The sequence below is a fragment of the Lepus europaeus genome, chromosome 5 (genome assembly GCF_033115175.1).
Source record: "Lepus europaeus isolate LE1 chromosome 5, mLepTim1.pri, whole genome shotgun sequence".
Taxonomy (NCBI): domain Eukaryota; kingdom Metazoa; phylum Chordata; class Mammalia; order Lagomorpha; family Leporidae; genus Lepus; species Lepus europaeus.
The window spans coordinates 97497361-97518147 of NC_084831.1; the positions used below are offsets into that span (position 1 = coordinate 97497361).

Consider the following 20787-nt stretch of genomic DNA (forward strand, 5'->3'; position numbering starts at 1 on the left):
TTGAAACAGCTGCAGGTGGGGTTTCAGTTTCCACCAGGCTGAGATCACAGTGGAGAGTTTACTCAAAGCAGCTCCTCCCCATGAACCACATTCCCTGGGTCTACAGCTCCAAAGTCTACAGTCAGAGTCAGTGTAGAAACCTTTCATTCAGCCCTCTGGTTGGTATTTTAAAACTTGATGTGAACAGAAGTTTATTCTAACTACCCAGACATTCAGCTCCAGTGCTCAACATTTTGTGAGACTCAAATAGCCTCAAACGGAAGACTATTTCCATTTCACCATTGTTGGTGTTCCATGACTTCAGATGTCTTCCATTCCTCTGGCAGTAAATTCTTTCCAAATGTCTTCTCAACTATTCTAGCTTTATTCCCTTCAAAAACACGGTTTGTGGGAATTTGTAATTTTTTTTTTCCAGAGAGGCCTGTCTTCCCTACTTCTTGCCATAAAATTTAACTTGAGTCCATGTCTAACAGCTATTAAAGATTTATTTATTTATTTGAAAGGTAGAGGGAGGGAGAGAGAGGGAGGCGGGGGAGAGAGACAGAGACAGAGAGAGAGAGAATATCTTCCATTAATTGTTTTACTCCCCAAATGCCTGCAACAGCCAGGGGGGCCAGGCTGAAGCTTGGAACCCGCAACTCCAATAAGTTTTCCCATGTGGGAAGCAGGAACTCAAGTATATGGGTCATCATCTGCTGCTTTCTGGACACATCAGCAGGAAGCTGGATATTGGAAGCAGAGATGGGACTCAATTCCAGGCTCTCTGATATGAGATGCAGCATCCAAAGCAGCAGCTTAACCCACTGGGCCATAATGCACACCCCAGTGTATGTATAAATGATATTCAATCTTAATGAGTGATATAGAAATTTCCATAGTACAGACTGAGCTCTCCAACTTGTATGATCTGAATTTCAATCAGAAATACAGTTTCTTTGTGACCCAATAACATCTACATATTTATATGCAGGTAAAATAAATACATAAATGTATACAGCTATATGTGTTATAATTAGATAAATCCATTCTTTTCTATCACACTTCATTCGCTATTTTAAAAAGTTCCTGTTGTATAGGGAGGTATTGTGTTGCAGTGGGTTAAGCTGCCATTTGGGATGCCTGTAACTCATATTGGAGTGCCTAGTATTAAGTCCTGTCTCCACTTCTGATCCAGCTTTTTGCTAATATGCATGGGAAGGAAGCAGATGTTGGCCCAAGTCCTTGTGTCCCTGCCATCCGCGTAGTGTACAAGATGGAGTTCTGGGCTCCTAGTTTCAGCCTAGCCACATCCTGGCTAATACAGGCATTTGGGGAGTGAACCAGTGGATAGACAATTTCATGCTTGCTTTCTCTCTCTCTCTCTCTCTCTTACTCTTGTTGCCTCTTTTCTCTCACTCTTTCAAATAAATAAATAAATCCTTTTTTAAAAAATACTTGTTGTGATTCTCCAAATTGATTTTATGATTCACTAAGTGGACTCAAAGAGAATTTGATAAATTACTCTAGGACTCTGGGGACAGTGTCTAGCATGCATTCTTCTCTCAGGTGTACATAATTAAGTCAGTTTTGTAATTCAAAGTCTAAGATAGGAGACTTAAATAACTTCTTTCATGTTCCTCACTTCCTGTCCCTTGGGAATAAAAGAAAGTCATTAGAAAAGGCTAATTTCCTTTTTAACAGAACATTCCAATAATCATTATATACCTGCTCACATTTTAAAAAGTATTTCATAAGCTTCTTGCACACAAAATCTCAGTTCAGTATTCTTTCCAAAATCTACAACGATTTATTTTGTGTTTATTTATTTTCATTTCATTTGAAAGGCAGAGAGACAGAGACAGAGACAGAGACAGATCCTCCATCTACTGGTTCATTCCACAGATGCCTGCAACAGTTGGGGCTGAGCAGGCTGAAGTCAGCAGGCAGGAATTCAATTAGAATCTCCCACACGGGTGTCAGGGACCAAAGTACTTATGCCATCACCAGCTGCCTCCCAAGACACGGGAATGTTGGAATTGAAAGTGGAGTTGTACTCAAACCCAGGCACTCTGATATGGGATCTAGGCATCCCAAGTGGTGCCTTAATTACTGCATCAAATGTGTAGAGCTTTATAAAAGTTTTGAGACTTGATGATCATTTACAACTTGTCTCTTCCATTGAAGAACAGTGTTTTGTTTTTTTTTTTTCTTCTTCATGAAATTTGTTGGACTCTTTTTTACTTAGAGTAGGGTTAACTATACAATCATGTAAACTGAAAATAGACTTTTGTAAAAATTAAGAGTGAGAATGGGAGAGGGAGGAGGAAGAAGGGTTGGAGTGTGGGTGCAAGGGAGGGTAGGATGGGAAGTATCATTATGTTCCTAAATCTGTATATATGAAATACATGAAACTTTATAACTTAAATAATTAAAAAAAAAAAAAAAAGTTCCCGGGGCTGGCTCCGTGGCTCACTTGGTTAATCCTCCGCCTGCGGAGCCAGCATCCCATATCGGCACCAATTTCTAGTCCTGGCTGTTCCTCTTCCAGTCCAGCTCTCTGCTGTGGCCCGGGAGGGCAGTGGAGGATGGCCCAAGTGCTTGGGTGCCTGCACCCGCATGGGAGACCAGGAGAAAGCTCCTGGCTCCTGGCTTCTGATCAGCGCAGCACCAGCTGTGGCAGCCATTTGGGGAGAGAACCAACAGAAGGAAGACCTTTCTCTCTGTCTCTTTCTCTCACTGTCTATAACTCTACCTGTCAAATAAAAAAAAAAAGTTCCCAGGAACCATTAATTCCTCAACATTGGGATAGCCTTTGTCTCAAAATTAACTGCCCTGAATTCTAAGTATTTTAGTTAGTCTTCCTTATAAATATATGTTGCATGAAGATCTTTTTTTTTTGCAATAATTTTGGCTTTATGTTTATTTAAGTCTCAACCTTTAATTTTATTTTTTATTTATTTTTATTTAATGAATGCATTGTTACATAGATACAACTTTAGGAATATAGTGGTTCTTTTCCCCATACCCCCCACCCTGCTCCCATCCCACCTTCCATTCCCTCTCTCATCTCCTTCTTCATTATGGATCATTTTTAGTATGACATTATATACAGAGGACCAACTCTATGCTAATCATAGATTTCAACAATTTGTCCCAGGCCCACACGCAACATATAGAGTACAGTTTGGGGAGAGAATTTGCAGTTGATTCTCATATTACAATTCAATAGGGACAGAGGTCCTACCTGGGGAGCAAGTGCACAGTGACTACTGTTGTTCCTTTAACAATTAACACTCTTTTTTATGACGTCAGTGATCATCCGAGGCTTTTGTCATGGACTACAAAGGCTATGGAAGCCTTTTGTGGCCATAGACTCTGTCAGTATTTGGACGCGGCCATAAGCAAAAGTGGATGTTCTCTTCTCTCTTCAGATGACCCTTTCTTTCCTCTGAGGTTTCACAGAGATCCTCCGTGTAGGATTTTCTTTTTGTCATAGAGTCTTGTCTTTCCATGTCTGAAATGCTCTTGCAGGCCTTTCAGCCATACCAGGAAGCCTTATGTGTTGATTCTGAGGTCAGAGTGTTATTTACTGCGAAAGTCATTCTAGGAGTCTGCTATGTGAAGCATGAAGATCTTTTTAATAATCTACAACTTGTACCTTATATAAGTAGAATATTTTACCCCATAATATTTAAAACTAAAAAAAATCTATTGTGTATAAATCAAATACCCCCCAAGGCACCACATAACTCACTGACACTAAATTCAATTCAGTCAATAGTGTGACTTTTTTCTATGTAGTATAAGAAACCATTCTATGCTTAAATAATGCTTGAAAAACAGTCCATTTATGATTTCTTCCCTACCATAGGTCCCTTAGGTTGACAGCATTGCAATTGAGCACTGAAGATGACTTGCTCCCAGGCACGAGTTCTGTATGTGTTTAAGCAAACTCTGAAAATTATGTCCTTCCAGTACTTTTAAATTTCCTCCTCCACAACTCACAGCAAGTCTTCAACCCATCTTTTTTTTAAAGATTTATTTTATTTATTTGAAAGACAGAGCTACAGAGAGAGGTAGAGATAGAGAGAGAGGTCCTCCATTCACTGGCTCACTGTGGAGTGATGGCCTCAACGGCTGGAGCTGCGCTGATCCGAAGTCAGGAGCCAGGAGCTTCTTCCAGGTCTCCCACACTGGTGCAGGGGCCAAAGGACTTGGGCCATCTTCTATTGCTTTTCCAGGCCACAGCAGAGAGCTGGATTGGAAGAGGAGCAGCCGGGACCAGAACCGGAGCCCATATGAGATGCCAGCGCTTCAGGCCAGGGCTTTAACTCACTGTGCCACAGCGCCAGCCCCAAACCCATCTTTAATAATGGGCAATGTATGCCATCTAGACATGAGTTTTCATAGCAAGTTGAAAAAAAAAGTTTTCAAGCTTTTCTCCTTTGCAAGTCTCAGTTAACTTCACACTCTTGTGCTAGTCACATATTCTGCTCTAACTGAAAGCAAAACTTCATGGCCTACCTCTCATTCTTTAAAAAATGTCATTCATTTCTCTATTTTTTAAATATTATACCTCAGAATAGTTTCACATTTACAAAACAAGAATTATGAAGTAGTAATGAAGATTTCCTAAATGTCCTTCTCTATATTAACATTCATATTGGTATATTAATCACCATTAATGAGCCACACCATTTTTCCTAATTTTTTAAACAAATTTCTTTTATCCCTCTTACTCATCCCAGTTCTACTAATCAATATTCTGTATTCAGCTTGAGTTTTTCTTTTTTATTTGAGCTGCCACATATAGGGAGAACATGTAATGTATGTCTTGCTGTCTAACTTATTTCACTCAATATTCTATCTTCTGGTTTCTTCCATTCTGCTGCAAATGGTAAGATTTCATTCTTTTTTAATGGCTGAATAGTATTCTGTGTAGATATACAACATTTTCTGTCAGATTATGGATAGACAACTTGGTTGACTCTACTTTTTGACTACTGTTAACAATACTGCTATTGGTGGAGCAAGTATCTCTTTCATATAGTGAGTTCATCTTGTTTGGATATATAGCAAATAATGAGCTTGCTGGGTCCCATGGCAGTTCTATTTTTAATTTTTTTATGAACTTTCCATACTATTTTCCACAATGATTGCGCTAATTTACAATCCCATCAATAGTCCAGAATTCCTTTTTCTCCACATCTTCACTGGCATTTGTTTCTTTTTTTTTTTTATAATAGCTAATTGAAAGGGGGTGAGGCAATATCTCATTGTGATCTGGATTTGCATTTCCCTGATGGCTAGTGATATTGAGCAATTTTTCAACAACTTTTGTTGGCCATTTGTAATTTGTATCTCTTCTTAAAAGTATTACTTCCTTGTATCAACTTGAGCCTTTTAAAATATAATGAGCATTTTAGAGTTTGTTCATGGAGGGGCTGGCACTGTGGTGCAGTGGGTTAATCCTCTGCCTGTAGTACTGGCATCCCATATGGGTGCCGGTTCTAGTCCCGGCTGCTCCTCTTCCAATCCAGCTCTCTGCTATGGTCTGGGAAAGCAGCAGAAGATGGCTCAAGTCCTTGGGCCCCTGCACCCGTGTGGGAGACCGGAGGAAGCTCCTGGCTCCTGGCATCAGATTGGCGCAGCTTCAGCCATTGCAGCCTTTTGGGAAGTGAACCAGTGGATGGAAGACCTCTCTCTCTGTCTCTCCCTCTCACTGTCTGTAACTCATCTCACTCAAATACATAAATAAAAATCTTTAAAAAAAAGGAAAGGAAGATTGTTCATGGAAAAAGATGCTTTATTCTTTCTTGGTATGAGCTCACAAAACCAAAGAAAACTTAAGATATAACTATGGTGTGTGTGTGTGTGTGTGTGTGTGAAACAGAGAGAGAGAGAGAGAGAGAGAGAGTCAGCGAGTGAGGGAGAGAGAGAGAGAGAGAGATAGAGGTAGGAAGAAAGAGGGCTCTTGTTACAAATTCATTAGAAACACTTAAGACTACATTTTTGAAAGCTAGGGATAGTTCAATAAGAAAATATAAAAATTACATAAACTTTTTGCAAATAATTTATTTTCCCTATTTTAGCCATAAAAAGTATATTAGCTATTATTATTTATTAACTTAATTTCTAAAATTACACGCCCCATTGAATTAACATGAGAGAAAAATAATTAAGCAGATTACAAATCTTAACATCATGATGGAAATCATAAAAATATGCTTTATATTACCCTAGAAGAGAAGACTATTTATATTTCTGAATATACATAAGTGTTTAGTATTGAAACATTGTCACATCTGGAAAATTTCAAAATTGGATTTAGTCTAGATTAGGACAGCCACAACAATAAGACAGAGGGCAACCATCTTGTGTTTTCATCATGTCCAAGCAAACAACTTAAATAACAAAATAGTTAATATGAAAATATTAACTATTTTATATATTTATATATTATCCTCACACTTGACTAGGAATAAATACCATTGGTGACATATTCGTTTTAGAGAAGGTAAGACACAATTAAGTTCAAGGATAACTGATTTCCCTTTCATTCACAGGACAGACTAAAATTATTCTACTTCTATTAGTTGCACTAAAATTGTTATCATCATGTATATAATGTTGATGAGAATAAAATGTAATGATTATATAAAGTTTCTCTAATTTTACTGACTGAAAGATGGAAAAAATAAAACTGAACACTCAGCAAACCAAAGAAATAAAAACATCTCTTTTTGCTTGCCATAGCATTTCCCATGATCTAATTTACTCCAATTGAATTTTTTCAGTTGGTTTCTTTCATTTTTCGAGGTTAGTGCTGCAGTGGCTTTTCCACATTTCTGTTTCAGTTTAAGATTGCCCAGTCTTTCTAGATGGTCAGTTCTAAAATTATTAAAAATATGTTTGATTTTACTATGAATAATCACACTTTTATATACGTAAGTATGTATAAACATATGCAAGAATGAATGAAGAAAGAATGAAGGGAAAAGTGAAAAACAATGAAAGACAAAACTTTCTAAGAGCTATAATTTGTGTTAAAATGTGTAATTTTTCTGTTTTAGTTTTTTATTTTATATTATTTTGCCAATTATTTATGTTGTTGGTTTGCAATAACAGACAATCACAATATCTTTAGAGTACCAATCGTACTTTAACAGCAAAGGTTTGTTTCTTGCTCACACTACTTGCTCTTCCACAGTTAAAGTGTGGTTTTGCTTCATGTGTCTCCATTACAAGACAATCTTAAATGTAACTTACTTATTCTAAAGGCCAAAGAAGGAAAACAATGTTGGAACAATGTAATGACTTTAAAGCTCCTAGTCAGCAGTGTTCCCCATTACTTTCACTTATATTGTATTAATCAGAGCTTGCACATGGTCAAGCCATACTGTAAATGAGTCAGGAAGTAGGATTACAATCCTTTATCAGGGAGTGTCAATTACATAGCACAAAAAAAAAAAAAAAAAAAAAAAAAAAAAAAAAAAAAAAGGACATGTATTCAGTCTCTCTCCAGGTATGGGAGTAAACAATCTACCACAGAGTAAACGATGCAATCTACTATAGAGGTCTCACCAAAATTTTGTTCATTATATATTATATTAAAATTGTTTTCTAAAGTGACTTGGAATGAGAGCATACTTGGAGCTGGTTTTAAACCACTACATGCATACTGTTGGGTGGGCATTGGGGCACTGCTTGGGAGGGCCTATACAAATGCTATCTGCTCTGCTTCTGTTCCAGCTCCCTGCTAATGTGCCTTGAAAGCAGCAGAAAATGGCCTAAGTACTTGCTTCCCAAGTGAGATCTGAATGGAATTCCAGGCTTCTGCCTTCAGTCTGACCCAGTCCCAGCTGTGGTATCCTTTTGAGGAGTCAACCAACAGATGGAAGATTTCTCTCTCTTTCTCTCTGTCTCTCTGTCTCTTCCTCTCTCACTGTCATTCTGCCTTTCAAATAAATAAATCTAAAAAAATAAAAAAAAGCATACTGTTGGTCCTCTTTATTTTCTGTTTCCTAGTAACTCAATAAAATGATACTAGAAAAGAAAAAAAATAAGACCAATACCCAAAAGATTTAGTTAGAGATTCAGAAGCCAAAGACTGTTCCTACTACTAATTTTCTGGATTTGTCATAAACCATTGAGTGAAATTCCCAATATCGCATGCATAGGTGGATGACACATAGCAGAGAACAACTCGCAGCCAAGCTGACTTTTTCTTTTTTCTTACCAGTGGAAGAGGGTCTATGGGAAATAATTCTGAGCACAGATATCAAGCTCATTTTGGATCTGGGCTGCATTATCTCCTCTGTCCACAAAAAGAGTTGTTGTTGGGTATCCTACAGAATATTCCACAAGCATTGAGCCTGTCATCACCAGTAATATCAATTTTTCTCACCTGTACTGAGTACTAACCGTGGCAAAAGCAATTTTAAAACAGAAGAAATATTTAATTGCTTATTCATTTTTTAACATTGGTTGAAACTGGCCCAATACTATATATCAGACTACAACACTGTGAGGCCAGCTTCAGTATCACACTTCTTCCTGGTACAACCATGAAGACCAATGTTTCCTACCCAATAGGAAAGGGAAGTGGAGGGATGGCAAAAGCAATTTAACTAGTACTGACTTCATTCCAGTCAAAGAGCAAACTGAGATTGAAGTTCTGAGACCAATCTGCACTTGAGACATGCAGATATTTCTCAGCTTTGGGGGAACACTTGGGTTCAGCTGGCCCTTTGGCTTCCTGATGAGTAAGACCTAACACAATCTAGAAGCATGAGGAATGGTATTTCTCCTTAAATATGAAGAGAAGTTGTGAGTTTGAAAGGAACACAGCTGCTGAGGCAGGCTGGAGACATATTGCCATAGCAATGATCCCTCAAATTTCTCCTGTTTCACACTTTGTGCCTATCTGAGCCATGTCTTCAGAGGTTTTTCACTACTTTACTGACTTTCTTACAAGTAGGCTCCTGGCTCCTGGCTTCGGATTGGTGCAGTTCCAGCCGTTGCGGCCATCTGGGGAGTGAACCAACGGAAGGAAGACTTAGCTCTCTGTCTCTCCCTCTCACTGTCTGTAACCCTACCTCTCAAATAAATAAATAAATAAATAAAATCTTTAAAAAATTAAATATCCAATAAAATTTTTAGAAGATTTTTTTTCTTTTTTTAAATGCACAGTGAGAGAGAGAGAGAGAGAGAGAAGCAGAGACAGAAATCTTCTACCTACTGGTTGACTCCCCAAATGCCCACAACATCCTTCGATAGGATAGGCCAAAATTAGGAGCCAGAAGCTCCATTAGGTCTCCCATTTGGGTGGCAGAAACCGAAGAATCTGGGACATTATCCACTGTCTTTTCAGGCTCATGAATAGGAAACTGGATCAGAAGCCGAGTACTTGGGATGAGAACTGGAACTCCAATATGGGATGGTGCTTCCCAAGCAGCAGCTTAATCTTCATATTAATTTTAAAAAATAAATATTAATCCACTTACTTGCTTTATGTAAATGTTACTTCAGTATATTATAATTTCACAAATTTCTCTTAAACTGAAAATTGTATTCCCATACAACAATGTAGACATTTTGGTTAGGTTTTGTATAATTGCTTTCGTTAAAAAATGTAAATCTTTTAGGACTACTGCTGGAGAGTTCTACATTATTTAACTTGATATTTCTTCATTTCAATAGAATAAAATGTAAATTATCAAGAGTGCATTTTACCACAAAATTATCAAAAATATGTTGCAGTGAATTATATATTTTATAGCTTCCTAAGTGGTGAGAAAGTTCACACTGAGACACAAAGTGCTAGCGTCAAAGAAACATAAGAGCATGGCCTAGTTATTTAAGATTTAGATACCACTTCTTGTGAAAAGAATATGAAACAGTAGAGGAGAAATGTGGCAATCTTCTGTAATAACATTGTTTGAAAGCATAAATTACATTTTAAAAAACACAATATACATTGTGCTACAGATGAAAGTTAACTTACAAATCATAACATAATGATCCTCAAAACAGTGCAGCTCATTGGCTTCGAATCATTCATCTTCTCATTTTCTTCTAAACTGTCCCTTTGAAGAGTAGTTCTTTAAGAAATTAATCTTCTGTTTTTAATTTTGTAACCATAATTGTTTTATTTATATGGCAAGTTTCAGTATTTCATATACACAGTTTTTTTTTTAATCTTTTTTTTTTTTTTATTTGACAGGTAGAGTTACAGACAGCGAGAGAGAGAGAGAGAGAGAGAGAGAAAGGTCTTCCTTTTCCCGTTGGTTCACCCCCCAAATGGCCGCTATGGCTGGTGCGCTGCGCTGATCCAAAGCCAGGAGCCAGGTGCTTCCTCCTGGTGTCCCATGCAGGTGCAGGGTCCAAGCACTTGGGCCATCCTCCACTGTACTCCCGGGCCACAGCAGAGAGCTGAACTGGAAGAGGAGCAACCAGGACAGAATCTGGCATGCCAACCGGGACAAGAACCTGGGGTGCCAGTGCCACAGGCAGAGGATTAGCCAAGTGAGCCGCGGTGCCGGCCTTTCATATACACAGTTTTAAGAACATACTGTTACTTCCCATCCTACCCTACCTGGCTCCCTCACTCCCATCCTCCCTACTCCTTCCTTATCTTTCTTTGTTTCACTCGTTTTCTTTTTAAAGATTTATTTATTTGCTTGAAAAGCAGATTTACAGAAAGAGAGGAAAAGATAGGTTAGATAGATCGATTGATCAATCTTCAATCTGTTAGTTCATTCCCCAAATGGGCAAAATGATCAAGGCTGGACCAGGCTGAAGGCAGAAGTCAGGAGCATCTTCTCCCATGTGAGTTCAAGGGCCCAGACACTTGGGGCATCCTGGGACTTGAAATGCCACCCATAAAGGATGCAAGCACTGCAGGTAGTAACAATCTGCTGCACCTCCTTAGTCCCCCCCTTACTTTTCTTTAAATTTTTGCAATGACATAATTTAAAATTTACTTTTTAATCACAAGCTTAATAATCCACAAAACAAAGAATTCAACAAGTAGGTGAAAAGAAAAACTACTGTTCCTCAGAAGTATAGATAAAGGCTATAAATAATCTCAAATTTCAATTTCACTCTTATACATCAAATTTTTTGTTATCTGCATATTAATTACCACAAAAAAGAGGAAACATAATATTTGCCTTTTTGGGACTGGTTTATTTCACTAAATATAACAATCTCCAATTGTATTCATTTTTGTATGAAAGATAGTGTTATATTCTTTTTTTACGGCTGAGTAGTATTTCATTGTGTGTATATATATATATATATATATATATATATACACTGCAACTTCTTTATCCAGTCATCAGTTGATGGACATCTAGGCTGATTCCATATCTTAGCTATTGTGAATTGAGAAGGTATAAATATGGAGATACAGTTAACTGTTTCATATGCTGCTATCCTTTGGCTAATTCTCCTGGAGTGGGAAGGCTGTATCATATGGTAGGTCTATTTTCAGATTTAGGAGAAATCTCCATACTGTCTTCCATAATGGTTGTACCAATTTACATTCCGACCAGCAGTTATGTTAGGACACTTTTTCTCCACATCCTCATCAGCATTTGTCATTTTTGATTTTTGGATGACAGCCATTCTAACTGGGATGAGGAGAAATCTCATTGTAGTTTATATTTGTATTTTTCTGATAGTTAGTGATCCTGAGCATCAATAGTATCATCATGGATACCACAATGCAACCAACTGTCAAAAGGCTTTTGTATGTGAAGAAAAGATAGTCATTAATTCATATAACTAAATTGTGTAAATTTCAACAAATGATGTAATAGTAGTTAGGCATCTGTAGCCAAAATAAATAAACTTTGACATAGAACTTTATGTTTCATAAAAGTGTTAGTTCAAAATACATTATAGATTTATTAGAAAGACAGAAACATAAATTATTTAGGAGAAAATAAAGGAAAACTTTGTGAGACTCAAGATTAGGTAACACATTCTTAGGTATCACACCAAAATATAATTGCATAAAATTGATAAAATAGATTTCATTAAAATTAACATTTTTTTTCTCTCCAAAAGACCCTGTAGAGAATATGAAAGACAAAGTACAAGTTAGGAGAAAATATTTGTAAATCACATAACTAGAATGTATAAAATATTCTGAAAATTTGAAAACATTTCAACCATCAAAGTAGAAAATGTAGAAAATGTAGAAAAATAGTCATAGCTGAATTTTCACCAAAGAGAATATATAAATAGCAAAAAGTACATACCAGTTGTTCAAAATAACTAGTTCTTAGGTAAATAGAAATTAAATTTACAATAGAATATTTCTATGTAGCTACTAAGACAGTTAACATTAAAAACAGTGACAATACAAAGCTCTCACAACACTGCAGATTTTTCACTACCTTTCGGGAGGAGGTAGAAATGCTTCTCAGACTCAGACTTTTTGAGGTGCCTTACCACTTTGTGGAGGGCACTATTACTGAGCAAGCTACAACCTCAAGAATAAGAGACAAAATCCTGCCTAGGACTAAGACTAAACCAAGATATCAGAAAACATAAAAGTATATCTGCTCATGGCCCTCCTGAATCTATTATCACATTCACAACCATGAAAGAATAAAAATAATGCACCTTTCAATAGGAGTGGGGCAAGAATAGGAAGAACCACCAAGATATTCAGCACATACGGAAGTCTAAGACTGTGAGTAGAGCAGGCCCTGAGAAAGATCCTTTTATTATTCATCACCTAAATCTTGAGTACTGCATCAACTTGAACCTGGTAATATAGCAAAACAAACAGCAACAATAAAAATGATCTTCATTATCAACAGATTTACTCAAGGCCTCAAATGAAGGTCCAGAATGAAAGACAGCTGCGCATTTCCAGGTATCAGAGATATTTAACTCAGCTTCTGCTTGTCTTCATGTTTGCATATGAAACACACACACACACACACACCCCAAAGTCAAAATGCAAAGTGATCAACAATAAGGAAAACCAGGCTTAAATAAGATTCAGATGTTGAAACTTTCAGGGCATTTTAACAATTGTTTCTCATTTGGCAAGACTCTAGAGGAAAAAGTGGAGGCTTTCAATGAACAGATGGAGAATTTTAAATGAATCTTATAGGTAAGATATAATCAAACAGTAATGCTGAGGGGAAAAAAATAAAACACATGAACTATGCTTTCAAAGTGTCCATCAATATAGCTAAAATGGCAGAAGGAATATAATCAAACTTCCAGAAAGATTAAAAAAACAAAAAAACAGAAATCAAGACAAAAGAGGAAAGACATAAAAAGCATAGAGAATTCTAAAAGTTGAGACAAATTTAGCAGTCCAACAGTATAATTGGGATAACAGAAAGAGAATAGGGGCCGGCGCCGTGGCTCACCTGGTTAATCCTCTGCCTGCAGCGCCGGCATTCATATGGGCGCCGGGTTCTAGTCCCAGTTGCTCCTCTTTCAGTCCAGCTCTCTGCTGTGTCCCAGGAAGGCAGTAGAGGATGGCCCAAGTGCTTGGGCGCCTGCACCCGTGTGGGAGACCAGGAAAAGCACCTGGCTCCTGCTTTCGGATCAGCGAAGCATGCCGGCCATTTGGGGGGTGAACCAATGGAAGGAAGACCTTTCTCTCCGTCTCTCTCTCTCTCTCTCTCACTGTCTAATAAAAAAATAAAGGAAAGGAAAGAAAAAAGGAGCAAAATATATTTTTTTAAATGAAAATATTTGATGATAAAGTGATTGAATTTTTAAGAACAAAGAAACTAAGAGAACAGCAATCAATAAAGAAAAAGAGAAAAATAATAAATGCAACATAATAAAATGCTGAAAACCAAAAGAAAAAAAAAGTTTTGCTGGAGAAACAGACATGAACTGAAAAACAATGGTAAGAAATACAGCAGATTTCTCATTAGGTAGGTAATATGTAATCAGAAGACAATGGAATGACAGAAAAACAAACCAAAGCCTATAAAAAGAAGGAAACAATTAAGAAATAAACAGAAATAAATAAAATGGAAAGCAGAAGATCAAACAAAAAACTAACACTTAAAAGATCAATAACATTAATAAACTGCTATCTGGTTTGACCAAGATAAAAATAGAAAAGAAAAAATATAGTAATTATCAAGAATTCCACATATCTAGAAGTGAGCTAATTCTACAAATAATAGACCTAGAGATAATATTTTCAATACAAACATATATATCTTCTACTTTGCTAATAATAAGGCAAACAAGTCAATTGAAAGTGGATAAAAGATGTGACAGTCACTTCACAAAAGAATATAGATGATTAATAATTACATAAGATAGTTGATTAGATCGTCAGATAAATATAAATGAAAAACACAAGAAGGTACACTGCACACTGACCAAAAGTGATAGAATCAAAAGGACTGATACTACCAAACATTGGAATGTATATGAAGTAATTGGTACTCTCACACATTGTTGATGAGAATGCAAACTATTCAGCTTATCATTACTTTTCCTTAACTATCTAGAAGAAGCTAGTTATCAAGGAATAAGATTTATTTTTATTCAAATTTTCAGAGATTCACAATCCAAGAGCAGGTGGCCCAATTAGTCTGGCATTGATGTGGGTAACTGATAGCAGAAAACATATGGAGGAAGGATCATCACACGATGATACTAGAAGCAGTGAGAAATGGAGCCAACTCTTTCTCCAAGTCCCTTTGGTGTTTCTTGAAGAAGGTACCATGATTCAATGATAGTGTTCCACCCCAACAGCCTAACCCAATCAAATTATTTCCTAATGCCTCAGTTTTAAACACTATAACTGAATTAAGTTCCATCCTTAATTAACATAATATTCTGAGAATTAAGCTTCAAACACATGGGCTTCTGAGGAATAATCAAACTACTATCTAAAACACAACACTAACTGAAGTTATTGGGAGTTTTTTTAGAAATTATGCATAAATTCACAATCAATTAATTCCTAGTTATTTTCCCAAGAGTAGAAACCATATCTCCTCACAAAATTTTCTCATGAATATTTATTACCACTTTATTCATAATTGCCCAATAATACAATCAACCCAATTGTCTAATCCCAAGTAAAAAATGTATATCAATACAACAGAATATAATTTAGCAATAACAAGGAACTACTGATAGATGCAACAACAAAAAAGAAAAGTTTTGTTATAAAGTTTTCTTTGCACTCATCTATCCTCCTGAAACACTGTTTTTACATGTGGGGAGGGTTGGATTGCTCACTGAAAAGCCATGGTACAAGAAGACTCATGCTAAAATTGTCTGATAAAGAGAATTTTCACAATATAGTGAAGAGTATCCAGCCCTTAAAATATGTACCATGGTGCCAGAGGAGGAGAAATAAAGATGCTTAGCCAGTAGTCATTTCAATATTCTTCATGTGCTCACATGTGTATACACATTCACACACAGATAGAATGAATAAATCTATTTCCCCTTCTAGTTGCCTAGTGATGAAAGCATGTTACTATACAACAAATTATATACAAAATATTTAGTATATCGTAGGAGTCATTCTTTAACTAGGAGGAGGAGATATGTCAATCAGAACATAGACTGATTTGTAAGTTATGGTGGGAATGAGACTTAGCAGCAAATTACATATAACATTATTCAAGGCCTCATATACCAAATGGAAGAGTTTGAATTGGATATTGTACTAAAGCTTCTCAAACTGTCCTACCTAACTATCTTTGGTATCAAAGAAGAGCATGAATATACTAATATATGCTTCAGAGTTCTGGAGGTAGTTGAAGCTACCTGCCATTTGCCAAAATTATTTTGAATCTTATGTATCATATTAAAAACCCAGGAGAAACTTTTGTGCTAATAATTAATATACGACATTCTTAGTATTTATCAAATAACAAACTTCTATCCTCATTCAAGTATTCACGTGACATATTCAACTATTCATGTGACATATTCAAGTAATCATTATTATATCATAAATATTCATTAATATGTCCACATTCAAGTATTCATGTGACATTGGCCCTGCATAAAAGTATTCTGTGCTTACCTTATGACATTACAGCCTGCTACAAAGAAAACCTCCTAGAGCACACATCCCACTGTTTCAAAAACATTCATAGGTAGTGGATAGCCCTTTCTACATTCTTTAACAGAAGTGAAAAAGGTACTTTTATAAAGATTTACATGAAAGATAATTCCTCACACTTCATTTTTAGGCAAAGAATTTCCCATTTGAGCCTTATATTAATCTATGCTGGTAATTATATTCATGCCCATTTTAAAGTAAATGAAGAAACTGAGACATAAGAAATTTAAGTTGCACAGTTAGCATGAAAGCAAGAAAAGAACATATTCTGTAACTCTGAACTCAGTGCAAATTCCATAATCCATAGACTCTGTGAGCAGAATATGGGATGAAATCAATTTATCTTGGATCATATTCCAGAGCATCTAGTTCATACTAAAAAGTATATATGCTTACAGGTCATCCTAACATATACTCTGAGGAAAGTATCATGTACATTTGCAGGTACAGTAAGTTTTCACATATCAAATTTTCTTGGCTACATCTGTCACCAACACAGACAGATGTGTTTTCCTTAATACTGATATGTTACTCTTTATTCTTAAGAGAATGGAAATGAACTATCCAAATTTATTGAAGAGAAAGAATAAAAGAAACAAAGAAATGCCCACTACAAACTTCAATGAAAGTAGTTAGTATATTGGGGGTACATGTATTGCAATCATCTTGGGTTCTCATTCTATTCTCATTCTGTAGAACCTCAATCACCAAATATACCTACGAACTGACTAGAAATGAATGAGGACTCAATTTTATTCTTGCCCCTAAGGATTATATTTTAATTGCCTTTGTGAGATACTAAACAGCTCTAGTTCCACTCACAGAATACTGTCCTCACTCCCACAAACTTCTGGCTCATTTATAGCATCTACCTGCCCAGAGTCATTAAGGAGAAGGTTTTATATTTTCATTATTTTTTTATGCACACTTAGTTCTTTGATGAGAGCCAGATGCTTTAAAGGTAGCTGTTGATAACAAGCCTGCACTTGATGGACACGACTGAACATTTGACTGAATTTTCCACTTGGACTACCTCAAATGTGTTATCACAGTAGTCTCTGGTTCCAATGAAGGCAGACTTCCTAGACTATTCTGGATAGGATTCTCTTGGACAACTGGGCACAGAAAATCCTGCCAAATTAGACCTGGATTCCTGGTCTCCTGACTTATAAAAAGTACAGACTAACATATGAGGTATCTATGACTGTCTTTCATATCCACTGATAACAAAAGTTATTTGTTTTCCTTTAATCTTATTAGCAAAATTTCCTTGAAAGAACAAAATAGGAATAAAGATAATATTAAGAGAATAAATAGGCTAGCTTTGAAAGCAGCTCCCAAAAGGAATAAGCTTGGATTTGGCCTTATAAATTCTTTTTTTTTAGGAATTGTAGGTTTGTGTTTCGTCAGTTTTTTTTTTTTCTTGATAACCAAAATTAAGAAGGTAAGAATTTAGTCCTTTTCTTCATAGAACTTATAAATGCTAATATATTTCACATATAAGGGGGCTTCAAAAAGTTCTTGGAACAAGGAATTAAAAGATGTTTCTTTTCATACAAAGAATTTTGAAATCCATGCAGTTTTTTGATAATATGCATCTTCCATGAACTTTTTGAAGACCTTTCATATTTTTAGCAAATAGAATATCACTGAAAAACCTAATCATGTTTAACATTGAAATATTCTGTAAATAAAACATAAAAGTTAATGAGAATATACAATATTGCCTTAGAAATATGCTGTGAAAAGGGAATAGATAAGTGTTTATCCAGACTAAATCATGATTAAAAAGACTGGTTTAGTAATTTCCAAATTTTGCTAATCATCGAGTTGCCTGGGGATATTCAGAAACTACTGATGCCTGCCTTACATCACCAGACATTCTTGGTTATTAGTATAGAAGGGAAACTGAACTTTGAGATAATTAAAAAGTCTCCACTTGAATATCTGGTCTACCATAGGATCCAAACTACCCAAGAAATATAAAGCCTTGAGTGAAATGCAATATTTTTTGCTTATCTACTGTGATGTGACCAAGACCTCACCACACCTTTTTTTTTCTTATCTATAAAAAAGGTATATTGACAACATATTTTTATGCCACTGATAGGAATTGTCTGGAGATTAAATGAGATATATGTAGAAAGTCACTTTATAAATTTTCAAGTTTAATGTGTAGTGATACAGACATAGACAGACACATACATACATGTTTTCAGACTATACATGGTGTTGTAAAGTTCAAGTGAGATATTGCATTGTATATATTTTGAACACTAGAAAAAGTTACATAAATATAAAATATCATTAACTTCTTTAACAAGTCACACTGCTGAAAATTTCATAGAAGGACATAGCAAAAGAAAAAGGAATTATGATTACCGTATTGGGTTTTAAATTATTTCTTGGTCCTCATCTTCACCTTCACTTTGCCACAAATGTGTTGGCATGCATTGTGATTCAGAGGACAACAAATAGAATCTCTGATAAACTGTCAAGGAGAAGTCATCTTAATAGAGAAATTTTCAACTGTAAGTATTTTTTCCCTCTTAACCTCAGAGTTACACCTAGGAAAAAATACCTCAGTTAGATTCCAGAGGTTCCCAAGACTGGCCATATGAGTAGGTGGTATGATCTGAGAAATACCAAGAGGCCACACCTGCCAAATATATCTTTCCTTAGGGGCATTCCTGGAATTCTCATCACTAGAGACAAAACAGAAAGTCCTTTTAAAATGCCCAGAGGTGTTGGGATATCATTGATTCACATAAGTTTGGCTAGAAAGTGAATAAAAGCACTTTGACATACTTTCAAGTTGGAAAAAGAAGTAGATACATTCTCATCTATGCCCTGGATAAAATCTTTTCATTACCAAAAAAAAAAATTAGTCTGTCCAAATTTGTCATCATGTTTGTCTAAACTCAGGACAGACACTGCTAGTTCTTAGGCTTTATTATCTGATTCCTTACAAATTTCTCCATATTTATCTATGTGCCCCCCATTTGGTTTTCCTAGGACATGCAATAGTACTTAGAGGTATTTCTTCACATTCTTAACTAAGGGAATTCAAGATTCTCCGTTTTTATTAGTCAGAGAATACATTCATCTGATATTTTAACCTTAAAAAGGAATAAAATTGTGAAAAGAGCTGTCCGTTACAGGTATATAAGAATATTTGCAAATAAAATTACCATGACAAGATAACCAGCATTATGACACTTAAGCTTTGGGCATTATTAAATAAAATAAAGGTCATTTAAACATAAGCACTTAGATATGATAGTCAATCTGATAACCAAGAAGACTACCAAGTGACTAATGGGAGGGTAGTATATAAGCATGGATACACTGGGCAAAAGGATGATTCACATTCTGGGTGGGGCAGAGTACAAAGATTTCAGAACACTACTCAGAATGGTTGGTATGAAATTTAAGACTAATGGATTATTTATTTCTAGAATTTTCCATTAGATATTTTCACACTACAATTGTCTATGAGTAACTGAAACCATGTAATGTGAAACTGGATATAGATATGTAAAGATACAAAGATTCACCTCTTTGCTCTGTCAAATGAAAGGGAATAGAAATTATGGCATCCCAGTAACAATGAAGACACCTATAACTCAGATTAGGAACCTGGGATCTGGGGCCAGTGCTGTGGCACAGCGTTAATGCCCTGGCCTGAAGCACTGGCATCCCATATGGGCGCCAGTTCAAGACCTGGCTGCTTCACTTCTGATCCAGCTCTCTGCTGTGGCCTGGGAAAGCAGTAGAAGATGGCCCAAGTCCTTGGGCCCCTGCACCCACGTGGGAGACCTGGAAGAAGCTCCTGGCTCCTGGCTTCGGATAGGCACAGCTCCGGCCATTGTAGCCATCTGGGAAGTGAAACATCAGATGGAAGACCTCTCTCCCTCTCTCTCTCTCTCTGCCTCTCCTCTTTCTGTGTAAGTCTGACTTTCAAATAAGGGGGAAAAAAAGGAACCTGGGATCCTTTAAGAAAAAAAATTTCAGGACTGCAGCATCTTATCTATAGTGTATCTTACAATGCCAAGAAGCACACATTCACAATGATGAGATATGACCAAGGGCTGCAGGAACCAACTGAACACCCAGAGACCAAAACTGAAACCATTTAAGGAACTGAATTAAATATTGTTAGATTATAATCCAATGTAAAAATAGATATTTTAAGTCCATATTGAAATAAATGATTAATCAAAGATATAAATGAAGGAAAATAGATAAATTTCACATGCAGAAGAATAGAAGAATGACAAACAGAAAGTTTAAAATATGCTGCCCTTCAGAGGAAGTATATCAAGTATGTGACAGTGGAAGATAGCCCAAGTGCTTGGGCCCCTGTACCCATGTGGGAGAACCGGAAGAAGCTCCTGGCTCCTGGCTTCCATCAGACCCAACCCTGGTTGTTGTGACCATTTGGGGAGTGAAACAGAGGATAGAAGATTGTTCTCGCCTCTCTTTGTCTCTCCCTCGTTTGCTGTAACTCTGACTTTCAAATAAATAAATAAACCTTTAAAAAACAGAAAACCTGGAAGTTCTCTCCTCCCTTCGGAGAAGGGTACCTCCTTCTTTGATGGCCCCGTTCTTTCCACTGGGATCTCACTCACAGAGATCATTCATTTAGGTCTTTTTTTTTTTTTTTTCCATGATATCTTGGCTTTCCATGCCTGCTATACTCTCATGGGCTCTTCAGCCAG

General features: G+C 36.3%; 1 long non-coding RNA gene and 1 other non-coding gene across 5 annotated transcripts in view; both read right to left on the bottom strand.

Annotated features, from left to right (window-relative positions):
• The window catches only part of LOC133759998 (uncharacterized), a 163811-nt gene that overhangs the window by 86645 nt on the left and 56379 nt on the right, over window positions 1–20787 (bottom strand). Inside the window, exon 3 of one of the 4 annotated variants that reach the window (XR_009865948.1) lies at window positions 13380–13645. The exons of the other annotated variants lie outside the window; for them this stretch is intronic. This is a non-coding gene — a long non-coding RNA (uncharacterized LOC133759998). The remainder of the gene's footprint in view (window positions 1–13379; window positions 13646–20787) is intronic. 4 annotated transcript variants of the gene reach the window in all.
• Window positions 8461–8592, bottom strand: LOC133761335 (small nucleolar RNA SNORA61). The gene has a single exon (XR_009866136.1). It is a non-coding gene; the product is annotated as a small nucleolar RNA SNORA61 (small nucleolar RNA).